Source organism: Psammomys obesus, unplaced genomic scaffold (assembly GCF_907164565.1).
Source record: "Psammomys obesus unplaced genomic scaffold, mPsaObe1.curated_primary_1811, whole genome shotgun sequence".
NCBI lineage: Eukaryota > Metazoa > Chordata > Mammalia > Rodentia > Muridae > Psammomys > Psammomys obesus.
In genome coordinates this window covers 36,492,304-36,503,403 of record NW_026592118.1, presented here as the reverse complement: position 1 = coordinate 36,503,403, position 11,100 = coordinate 36,492,304, and positions in this window count along the sequence as shown.

Genomic DNA, 11,100 nt, shown 5'->3' with positions numbered 1-11,100 from the left:
GTGTGATCTTCCCTCAGGAAGGCTCTGTCTCTCATTTTCAGAGGTCCTCAATCACCTGTAATTTTTCATCTAGGTTTGAGGTCCCATTAGATTTTTGCCATTCACATTAGCATGCATATTTGTATCTTCCTTGTTCAGGTTTAGTTTTGTTGCCGTATTGATAAGGCTTCATGGGTATCACTTCCCTGAATGTTTCTTCCATGGGTGTTTTTAGTAGACCCAATCTTACAGCAGACTGACTATCTGGATCGCATAGTATTTCTGTTCCTCCTCCTCCAAGATCCCTGAGCCTTAGGTGTAGGAGTCATGTCGTAGATGTATTGCTTGGGACTAGACTCCACAACTCTGGATTTTGATCAGTTATGATTTTACATAAGAGTTCCTATGTGTTGTTAAGAGAAATTTTCTTGATGCTAGTTAGGAACTACACTTGTCTGTGGCTCTCAGGTAAATATTTAAAATGGAGTTAGGAGTTTTGTTGGCTTAGCAAAATGACATTTATAGAGTCTTGGATAAGACTTATCCAAGACCCATGATCTCAGTATCTCTGCATGGTTGGTTAGGTTTCCAATACTAGTCATTATTTCCTTCTTGTTGAATTGGTCTTTGTTCCAATTAGAGAGCTGTTGGTTATTGCCAAGAATAACCAATATGTGCCATTATGGTAACCTTAAGGTTATCATGCCATACTTGTCGTTGTTGTAGTTCATAGGCATCAGAGCTGGGTAGGCCTGTTGATTGTTTCCTCATTTGGAAGCCTTATGGTGCTTTCTAGTACAATGAAAACTAGTCCTTGGGGGGCAGGGTATTCAGGTCTGACCCAACTTGGTTAATCTGGGTCCGTTGCCCAAAGTATATATCATTTTCACCAAAAGGAATTAACACCCCAACTCTAGGATGCAATTAAGGCAGTAGAAACAGCCTATAATATATAAATGACAATGGCTCTACTCCTTTATGGGTTTCTTCTTCACTTAACTGATTGTTTCTTTAACTGGTTTTCGTTTTTGTGAGCCAACACCTGTCAAGTACTGCCTTGATTATTTGTCAAATGAGGTCATATTCAGAAAGTCCTTTCCTATACCTATATCATGAAGGATAAAGGTTTTATTACATCATTTCAGTATATGCCTGGGAATTTTTTGAGAGCCACCCTATCGTCATGACACAACCCCTGTCACTACTATTGATACTCTGCTATGCTTGCATACAGGACTCTAGCATAACTGTCTTCTTAGAGGCTTCATCCAGCAACTGATGAAAACAGATGTAGAGACACACAGCCAAACAATAGGCCAAGCTTAGGGAGTCCTGTGGAAGAGTGGGAAGCAGGATCAAGTGAGCTAAAGGGGTCAAGGACAGCACAAAAAGACCCACAGAGTCAACCACCTGGGCCATAGGCGCTGACAGAGACTGACCCATCAACCAAAGAGCATGCATTGACTTGGCCTACCCCTACATATATGTACCAGATGGGCAGCCTGGTCAACATGTGGGTCACCTAACGATAGGCATAAGGGCTGTCACTGACTTTGTGGCCTGCATTTGGATCCTGTTCCCCTAGCTGAGATACTTGGTCAGGCCTCAGTGGGAGAGGATACATTTAGTCCTGCTGCGACTTGAGATGTCAGAAAGTGTTGATACCATTTGGGGGCCTCCCCTTCTCTAAGAATAAGGAGAAGGGAGGGAAATAGGGAAAAGAGCAAGAGGATGGGGCTGGCAGGAGAAGACGAAAGGGGCTGGGATCAGGCTGTAAAGGGATTAAATAAATGAGCAAAAGGAAAAAAGCAAGTTTTTTTTTTTTTTTTTTTTTTTTTCCTGAATAGGGCAAGAAAGATTGGCCAGGGATCTTCATTGAAAAACTTGTAGATATCGTCACTGAATCCATTTGTCTATGTACCCATTTTCTAAGGTTCTGTTTAGGGTTTTTATATCTTCGCAGTTTAGTAGTTTAGTTTTGTTGGTTTGGCTAAATTCAGAAAATAGATTTATTTTACCTTTTTTTAGGTTTTTCACCTTAACAGAATATAGATTTTTAAAGTGTTTCCTTAAAAGAATCTGAATGTCTGTAATATGTCTGTTTTAATCTTTCACTGCTCATTACTGATTCTGTTAATTTTGATCCTCTGCTTTTGTTTGCTTGTTTGTATGTTTGTGTTTGGTTTTGTTTTCTTTTGGTTAGTTATGTTAACTGTCTGTCAATGAGGTTTATCTCCTCAAAAAGTAAACACTTAAATTCACATTTTTAAATTATTTTTAATTATTTTGATTTAATTTATTTTTATTTTAGTATTTTCTACTCTGAGTTATGTAAACTACTTCCTGTTTACATACTTTGATTGGGATTGTTCCTGTTTCTCCAAACTTTTCGGTTAGATCATTAGTGATTTATATGTTTTCTTTATGATATTTTTCCATTTAGGACTATTAATTTTTCTCATAAGAGTGCTTTTCAAATTGTCCCAAATATGTTTCTTGTGTTACAACTTTTTTTCCTTTAGTTCCAGAATTTTTAAATTTCTTTCTTAATTTTTGACCCATTCATTACTTAGTAATGAGTTGTTTAGTCTCTTTGAACTTTTGTTTTAACTAGAGATTTGTTTACTGTAAAATTTTATGTGTTATTGCATTATGATTAAATAAAATATGTGGAGTTATTTAAGTCTTTGTGAATTTGCAAAGAATTTTTGGTTTTAGTGTCCCAGGATCCAGTCCATTTTACAGAAGCTTCCATGTGCTACTGAGTAGAATATAAAAAATCTCTGTTTGGGTGAAATATTTGTACATACCTATTAAGTCTATTTGATGCATGACAGCATTTTTTTTTTCTGATGTTTCTTTGTTTAAATTTTATCCAGGTAAATTATCTATTGGAGAAAGTGAGATATTAAAGTATCCAAATATTAATGCATTGAGGTTAATTAATCTGTATTTAAATCCAGTAGTAAAATTATTTTCAGTGAGACAGGGTCCACCTGATTTTGGTGTACATTTGTTTAGGATAGTGATGGTTAACTGTTGCCTTGACTAGAATGAAATGTCCTTTATCTCTTCAGATCAGTTTAAATGTGAAGTCTGTTTCATCAGATATTAGGATGCCTGCTTGTTTCCTATTCTCATTTATTTAGAATATTTTATTACACCCTTTTTCTCTAAGGTGGTCTCTCTTTCTAAAGCTAAGATGAGCTTCTTTCTCACAACAGATGGTTGTATCTTTTTTGATCTATTCCACCAACCTGTGTCTTTTGATGGGAGAATTGAGGGTATTAGTATTTAAACCCATTACTGAAAGTTATGTGTTAGTTATAGTCATTTTGTTGCTGAGTTTTAGCGATGGTGATTGTGGGCTCAGTGGTACCCGAGGCAGACAGTTAATATGCTTATATTAGCCTCAGTTGTCCCTTATGGTCTTTGGGGACTTGGAATATCTTGTCTTCTTCCAAGCCCTCCGGCTCTCAGAGAAATATCTGCCATGGGTTTTCCTTTCTACATTTTATTGTACTTTTTTTTTCTTCAAGCTTTCATACATATCCTGTACACTTTCTGTTTGTGATGACTCTTTCTGATTATATACTTGGTAACATCTGGAATCAGCTAAAAGCAAAGAAGCTGAACACGCTCGTGAGGATTTTCTTGATTTGATCAGTTGAGGTAAAAACACCAGCCTGATTCTGGCTTGTCCTTCTGGTGATGGACAAATTAAAGGAAAAAGGAATCTTTTGCATTTTTTTTTCTCTTTTTGCCCTCTGTCTTTCTGGGAAATTTATATATTCTGTTCCCGAAGCATACTTTAGTAGTATAAGAACACATTTCTTCAAAATTCCAACACTGACTAAACACAGGGAGCTCCCTAAGGCTTCTCTGAAATTCCAATACCAGGTTGGGATTGTTGAGACACCCAGTCTTTTTTTAATTAATTTTTTTTATTAATTACAGTTTATTCACTTTGCATCCCAGTTGTAGCCCCTCCCTCACCCCCTCCTATTCCCACCTTCCCTTACACCTCCCCTGCCCTTCACCAAATCCACTGATGGGGAGGTCCTCCTCCCTTCCCATCTGACCCTAGCCTCTCAGGTCTCATCAGGAGTGGCTGCATTATCTTCCTCTGTGGCCTGGTAAGGCTGTTCCCCCTCAGGTGGAGGTGATCAAAGATTCAGCCACTGAGTTCATGAGAGAGACAGCCCCTGTTCCCCTTACTAGGGAATTCCACTTGGAGACTGAGCTGCCATAGGCTACATCAGTTCATGGGTTCTAGGTTATCCAGTCTTTTAAACTAAACAACTTTTAGATCCTTGGCTTTTTTATGAGGAGACATCCATTGTTGTTCTACTCACACAACACTATATAAGCCACTGTAGCAAACATCATATATAAAAAAAAATCAGCTCTCTTCTCTTAGAGAACCCTAATGCAGTTCTTTAACTATGACACGTCTTGGGGAGTTTCTCTTCTGGACTTGTGTATTTAGTGCTCTTGTATCAATTGGAATATTTCTTTACATAGTTTGGCCAAGTTTTCTTCTATGACCCTGTTGAAGAGCCGATCTATGGCATTGACCAGAGAGTCTTCTTTCTCATATAGTCCTGTAATTCAAACATTTTGGTCTTTACATGACGTCCTACATTTGCTTTATGTTCATTTTCATGTTTTAAATTTTTCTCTTTTTTCTTTCAATATTTCTTTTATTTTAATTTTTTTCTTGTTTTGTCTAGATCCTGTATTTTATCTTTGAGTCCTGATACTGTATCTTCTACTTCGTTCACTACACTTGTAAAATCTTGTGTTTTCTAGTTGGGCTATTGGGTTTTTCAATTCTATCTTCATTTCAACTTAAAAGCACTTCTATGTTTATCTTTATTGAACATTGTTTTCAAATCCTGGGTTGTCATTACTTATAACATATGCACACACACAGAGAGAAAGAGAGAGAAAAAGAAAAAGAGAGAGAAAGAGAGAGAAGCCTGGTTTGGACAAAAGTGGTTGAGAATGAAGAGAGGATGTGTGGGTCAGGTTTCGACTGGGTGTTGGATTTGACATAGGTGGAATGAAGTCGGATCAATGCAGGAAACTGGGCCAGTGTGCAAAATATCTATCTTCCTGAAAACCTAGAGTTTGACGTGGATCTAAATGTGTGTGTGTGTGTGTGTGTGTGTGTATGTGTGTGGACTTACCCAGCTAAAAGCATGTGTAGGATCTAGTTGGGTAGAGAGTTTGGATATGGTGTTATTATCCTGTGAAATGGGGCCAAGTTTGAGGGGAGTACAAGAAAGGGTTTCCAGAATAGGCCAGTTAATGAGAGATGTGAGGCAGGCTAGGTCTGGTGGGTTTGAAAAAGCACATGTACATGCAGGAGAGGATGGAGTGGGGTTATCTGGTTAGACCATGGATTTGGATGAAGAGATGCCAATTTTAAGACAGGTATTTTTCAAGATGAGCTAATGTTATAAGAATGTATCTTTGAAACAGATTTGTAGCATAGGCTAACTATTCTGTGTTACCCTATACTTTCTAAACTAAAAAAAGAATGGCAAGGGAGTCCTTAGTAAGAAATATGTCAGTATAGAAACAAAAATGGGAGCTCACTTAAGAACATCTGTTCAAGTGCAAAGCCACTTAAAAAACAACTGAGTGCTAACGTGAAAGAAAATGTGCTCAGCAAGAAACTAACCACAAGTAATATAATAGCAAGGAGGCTGGGAGAGTGACATAAGGAGGTGGTGCCCGACTGTGCAGTAACTTCTGAGGGTCCCATCCTTGTCAGCCCTCAGCTAAGTAAAGAGCTGTGGGCAGGCATGGCACAGGCAGATTACCCATGAAATGAAACAAGTTGCAGCTAAGTCAAGATCCAGAGATGGAAACGCCTCTTAAAAATAAGACCACAAGTGAAATTTCAAGGGTCCCCCCCTGCAAGAATATCAAGTATATTTGTGCATCGAGCATGCACTTGACTTTTCAAAGATTACCCTTTGTACATTAGAGGCAGGCGTTCTGGGTTACACATATTTGTTTTTGATGATATAAATTTAAATTGTGTAATAATTTTTAACATTTTAATTTCAAGTTTATGCATTTTGGGGAACCAATTTTAGGTATTAAACTGTGATTTAAGTGCTTTAAGTTTCCTAATATTCTCAATTTGCTTGGATTTTATAATTATGATAATAAAAATATCACTAAAATTGTCACTATTTTCAAAAAAGAAACAACCATAACCATCAATTTCAATTTAAGAAAAGAAATAAAACATCCAGTATATTTAGTTTTATTCTTTTAAAAAAATGGCAAAAGGACCAAAAGAATAAATTACTATCATGAAGAAAATATATTTTAAAATTAAAATAATAGAACCAAGTTGAGGTGCTGTTCATGTCACAGTCAGTGCCTCCCCGAATACATACTTCGATGAGAAATGTTCTTCCTTCAAGGGTAATAACTAGTACATACAATACTAGTTTTTAATAGCTAGTATGTCCCAGTCAGCTTTAGCTGTCAACCTGACACACAGGTTAAGTCATCTGAGAATGGAGTAAGAATTGAAAGATTGTCCAGATTGGCTTGTGGACCAATTTGTGGAGGATTACTTCAAATGTAGGTGGGCCCAGACCACTGTGGGATGGACCATTCCCTGGGCCGGTGATCCTGAGCTGTAAAAGAATGCTACCTCAGACCTAGAGAGGACAGGAGCTCCTCAAGGAGAGCAACAGAACCAAAATATCTGGGCACCGGGTCTTTTCTGATACTCCAACCAAGGACCATGCATGGAGATAACCTAGAACCCCTGCACAGATGTAGCCCATGGCAGCTCAGTGTCCAAGTGGGTTCCATAGTAATGGAAACAGGGACTGTCTCTGACATGAACTGAGTGGCTGGCTCTTTGATCACCTTCTCCTGAGGGAAAAGTAGCCTTGCCAGGCCACAGAAGAAGACAATGCAGCCAGTCCTGAAGAGACCTGATAGGTTAGGGTCAGAAGGAAGGGGAGGAGGACCTCTCCTATCAGTTGTCTTGGATAGGGACATGGGGGGAGATGAGGGAGGAAGGGTGGAATTAGGAGGGAATGAGGGAGGGGTTACAGCTGGGATATAAAGTGAATAAACTGTAACTAATATAAAAATAAAAATGTAATTAAAAAAGAATGCTACCTCAGCATGAACCTGCCAGCAAGTGAGTGAGTGAGAGACAGAGAGAGAAAGAGAGAGAGAGAGGTTCTATAAGTAGCATTCCTCCATGGTTTTTACTTAACTTCCTGCTTGAGTTTCTGTCCTGACATCCCTTGAATGATGGACTGTGACCTGGAAATGTAAAACAAATCCTTCCCTTCCCTAAGTTGCTTTTGGTCATATGTTTTATCACATCAACCAAATAAAACTAAAGCATAGTTGTATTGGTGTTATTAACATCAGATCAAGAATATTCTAGAGGGTTCTTACTTCTTCCTTGTCTCCAAAGTGTGTTTTTCATAAAAATGGGAATTTCTAAAATTGTTCTTTTTTTTTGTTAAGTATTAAATTTGTATCTTTTATTTATGCTAATACATAGCATTTAATAGAAGACATCCTGTATAGTTGATCTAAATAAGCCTTTATAAAGGGGGGCCTCTTTGCTGTTTTCTTTTACACTTGATGTCTTCTGGAATCATTAATAAAGACTGTTAAAAAGAAGTAATTTGGAAAGTGAGATGTGGCCAGGGAACAGTTCTCATCTACTTTGACATAATCAGACTAATCTTTTCTTAATGTACTTGTACTGATTGTATCTCAAGACAGCAAAAATGCAATCAACATTATAGTTTTACTTCATAAATACACTGCTAAAATGTAATTGATATTGATATTGCAGTTGGGTGAATCTTATATATAACAAATTAAGTTTATGAAGTTATTGTAAATCAAGCAACTAATTTTGTAAAAGGCAAGACTTTGTCACTGAAATTTCCACAAATATGCACATTCTTCTAGAACTTTTATTGAGTATTAGAATTCTGGTTGTTTTTAAGTGTTGCCTTAGCAGTTTACATGATCAAGTCACTGCTATACATGTGTTCCAGCAGGGCTAAAAGTGAATTAACAACTTATATGTGAGCCCAGAAACTTGAGAAGAGAAACTAAGAACCAAGCAGGGAGAAAACTAGGTCAATTAAATATGGCTTTTATTATACAAAATTGGCTTCTCCTTCCTCTGAGATTTCCAATGTGCCCTTCAAAATATGAAGCAACAAGGAACACATGTACATTGTAGGTTCTAGGCCCGTGAGACATGCTGACCAACAGAGACACTCAGAGTCCCACATCCACTTCTCAAAAGGGAAATTTGAGAGAAGAAGCTGAAAGGATAATCCTTGAAATCTAAAGGTCCATGTGACACACACAATAGAATGGACTGAGCTATTGTGGAAAAAGTCACTGTTATGAGGACTATACAAGTCAGATGCCTGTAACCTAACTTGATACAGGACAGATGCTCAAAACAGCTCTTGTAACCATAGTAATTGCATATAGTGTCTCTAAAAAAGAATAAAAGCAAGCAATTCAAACAAAAGAATGTTGAAACCAACCATAGAACACTAATCAGAAACAGAAACCCTATAAATTATAAATTAGGAGCAATTTCGGGAAAACTGATGGTTAAAAAAATCATTCGATCAGTTTGTGAGTAGAATCTGAGCTAATTACACTCCGCAACTTTCTATTGATATTTTATTATATGTCAGGCAACATTACAGGTATAACAATAAAGCAGTGGTCTACCAGGAAGGATCTACATGTTCCCTTTCTCATGAATTTTAAATCTACCTGAATTATATTCCATTTACAAATAATGTACTTAAAATATTTATTAAAATGTTCACAGACTGCTACAAGGGATCATTAAAGGCACAACTGCTGTATTTTAAGCAGGTACCTATCTAGTTTACAGCATGGAAAAATTTCTCTGAAAGTTCTACTTTTACAAAGACATGAAAAGAAGCAAGATAAGTTTTTAATTGCATTACATATTAATGAACTGGCAACATCATTCTCTTTGAGTTCTTAAATTCACACAAAATTTGCCTCTGCCACTGATAGTATTACATCTGTGCCTGGTGATGATTGGGTATAGAAAATGTGTTATATCAGATAGATGATGCTAAGAAAGTGTGAGAAGTTATTTGAGGAGCACAGGGTAACTCAGTGAGAGGGAAACACTAGATTAGTTAGACATTCTAAAGATCGAACTGGAAGTGTTACCAAGATGCCTTTTTACCATCACATTCAAGACAGAAATTTCAAATTTCATCTTTAGTAAATTTCAGAATACAAGGGTAAAGAGAAAGGATCTAGCAATATCCAAAGAGCAATGCTAGTATCTAATTCTAAGAAACAGGCTTGTACTGAAAGCATATTGGTAACACATTTGTTACACATTTAGCACAAAATTGAAACACAAAACCTAAAACATTAAAAAAGGCCACTAGTTAGTAATGTGCCTTGAAATCATTTAAAATGATGTACTCAATCTGCTGTCCCAATGTGTGCTGAACCTGTTTAAGTTTAACCCATTGTCTTAATTTGGGTTTCTATTGTGGTGAAGAGACACAATGACCACAACAACTCTTATAAAAAGAAAGAATCAAACAAACAAACACTTAATTGAGAGTGCCTTAGAGTTTAGTGGTTTAGTCCACTATTGTCATGGTGAGAAGTGTGTTTGCTGACATAGTGCTGGAGGAGAGGCTTAGAGTGAGACACCTGAAATGCCAGAAGTGAACTGAGCCATTAGACCTGTCTCAAAGCCTATGCCCTAGTGATACACTTCCTACATAAAAAAAAAAAAAAAAAAAAAAAAAAAAAAAAAAAAACTTTTTGGAAAACAATGTACCTTACTATGCCTTTGATTTCTCAGGTTATCATCTTTTACAACATAAGTCAAATGTACATATTTCATCTTAAATTACATAATTTTCTATGCCCCTGACTCAGAATAATGTATGTATGTATGTGTGCATATATGTGTTGTGGTAATCACTTAATGAATGCATCCAACAGGGAATACTTCTTTTTTTTACTTTTTACTTTTTATTTTTATATTAATTACATTTTATTCACTTTGTATCCCAGATGTATCCCCCTTCCTCATTGCCTCCCAACCCTCTCTCCCTCATCTTCTCCCATACCCCTCTCCAAGTCAACTGAAAGTGGAGGTCTTCCTTCCCCTCCATCTAACCCTAGCCTGTTAGGTCTCATCAGGACTGGCTGTATTGTTTTCCTCTGTGACATGGTAAGGTTGCTTCCCCCTTCAGGGGTAGATGATCAAAAAGCCAGTCACTGAGTTCATGTCAGAGACAGTCCCTGTTTCTCTTATTAGGGAAACCACTTGGACACTGAGCTGCCAGAGGTTCTAGGTTATCTCCATGAATGGTCCTTGGTTGGATTATCAGTCTCAGAAAAGACCCCTGTACCCAGATTTCTCTGTTCTGTTGCTCTCTTTGTAGAGTTCCTGTTCCCCCTACTTTCATAAGATTCCCTGCACTCTGCCCAAAGTTTGGCTATGGGCCTCAGCATCTGCTTTGATACCCTATTGGGTAGATTCCTTCAGAGGCCCTCTGTGGTAGGCTCCTGTCCAGGAATACTTCTTAAAAGACCTTAAACAATAAATATCCAATCAATATTTAAAAGCAGCATGTGGATTTGATTTGGTAGCAGAAGTGTATAGTTCTGAGTGCTATTATGTATGAATTGGAGGCATGAAGTGACATCTTCTCTAAGTAAAACCTCTCTGAAATATGCCTGCATGCATGGAGATAACCTAGTACCTCCGCACAGATATAGTGCATGGCAGCTCTGTATCCAAGTGGGTTCCCTAATAAGGGGAACAGGGATTGTCTCTGAAGTGAACTCAGTGGCTGGCTCTTTGATCACCTCCCTCTGAGGGTGCAGCATCCTTAGCAGGTCACAGAGGAAAACAGTACAGCCAGTCCTGATGAGACCTAACAGGCTAAGGTCAGATGGAGGGGGAAGAGGACCTCCCCTATCAGTGAACTTAGAGAGGGATATGGGAGGAGATGAGGGATAGAGAGGGTGGGATTGGGAGGGAATGAGGAAGGGGGCTACATCTGGGATACA